The sequence below is a fragment of the Dreissena polymorpha genome, chromosome 2 (genome assembly GCF_020536995.1).
Source record: "Dreissena polymorpha isolate Duluth1 chromosome 2, UMN_Dpol_1.0, whole genome shotgun sequence".
NCBI lineage: Eukaryota > Metazoa > Mollusca > Bivalvia > Myida > Dreissenidae > Dreissena > Dreissena polymorpha.
The window spans coordinates 28,937,052-28,938,772 of NC_068356.1; positions in this window are offsets into that span (position 1 = coordinate 28,937,052).

The window sequence follows — 1,721 nt, forward strand, 5'->3', positions numbered from 1 at the left end:
ACCCCAATCATCCTGCAAAAATCTTTAATTGTTTTCTGAAATTACAGTGTTCGAACAGAATAAACTTCACTGCCTTTTCTCTTTGTGTCAACCTTTGCTCCAGTACCACAAAACAAACAATTTTCCTTGAAGTCAAATGTATCACCTTCAGACCGTATTTTCCTTTTCCTTGTTCAGGGCTGTTGATTTCCATGCGGGAGTATCGCTCAATGCTCGGATGGCAATACTTCTTCCTGCAGTCTTGGTGGACATATTGACCTGCTTTAGCTTCAAGATGATCTCCTGAAATAAAAAATTGTATAACGTATAACAACAAGAGCCTGTGTCTGTGAAAAACAATGCCCTCTACTGCGCTCGCACGGCAGCTATTTTAGAAACAATGTTATATTTTTAATGTAAAGGTCACAGTGACCTTGATCTTTGACCTAGTGACCTCAAACCATGTTTGATTGTATATCTCAGTGAGATGCATGTACATGTGAAGTTTGAAGAACATAGACCCATTTTCGCGATATTCGCGTCTTACATTTTAAAGAGATAGATCTATAGCTATATCTCTTAAAATGTAAGACGCGAATATTGCGAAAGTGTGTGACTATTTTATAACATTATGAAAATAATGGCAATAATGATCAAATTAAGTACCTTTTATGACTCAAAGAAGAAAAACACCGTAAATTGTCTTACCTGACAGCAGCAGAGCTCGCATCCATGTTAGCTGTACGTATGTGCTCATAAAAGCTAAAAACACACAAGAAGAACTATAATGTAGATATATATCATACTTGCAATTTTCTTAAATTATTTTAAAGATAAGAACAACTGTTGACTGAAAACTAGTTCTACCAATAGAAGACGCATAGTTTTGATATTGAACATGTATTTAAAAAAAAGTGTTGTAGTTATGATATTTGTAAGGAAACAGAAATACTGAACATTTACCATGCTCTAAAATATCAAGTATATGCATATTTTGACGATTTTAAACCATGAAAATTATATAGCTGTGCAACGCGAAACGATTTAATAATTTGGATAGTTCTGTTGTTGTCGTTATATTTTGTTTATACTGTATCTATTGCTTTTATACAGTATAAAATATATCACTCGTTGTATGAGCACGGATGGCCGATAGACTTTTACTAAAGGTGTCATTGGTTCGAGCCCAGTTGAGGGTTACTATTTTCTTTCTTTAATTTTATTCTTGTTTTTTTTTTTACTGCAGCTTTTAAGATCCAATGTTTATATTTATCAATATAAAGCATTTAATGATAAACTTCAATACATACCAAAATCTGTGAAAAGGCCCCTTTAATGTCAGAGTTTCTATCAAAGATGTTTTGGTTAAAATAGATTTTAATATAGTTTTTGAAGACGCTAGAATCCGATATGTTTTCTAAATGGCGACCAAACAATCTCGGGCTAGAGAGTCGTTTAACCGATCAATTGGCCTCGTACATTATTAAAGGGGCAAAACGGACTTGTTATTTATTTCACACTGTTTGTCTTTCTTATTTCTAAAAGACATTTTGTGTTTAAGTCATTGACATTTGAGTGATTTAAGGGATAACATTGGATAACTTTGATAAGAAATTTGAAAAACTTGAACATGATAGTGAACTTGTCATGAATGATGTTGAGCATCTGTCTAACCGTTATGAACACGATAGTGAGCGAGTTGATTTTATCGAACAGCAAATAAATAGGATGGAAGCCGAAAA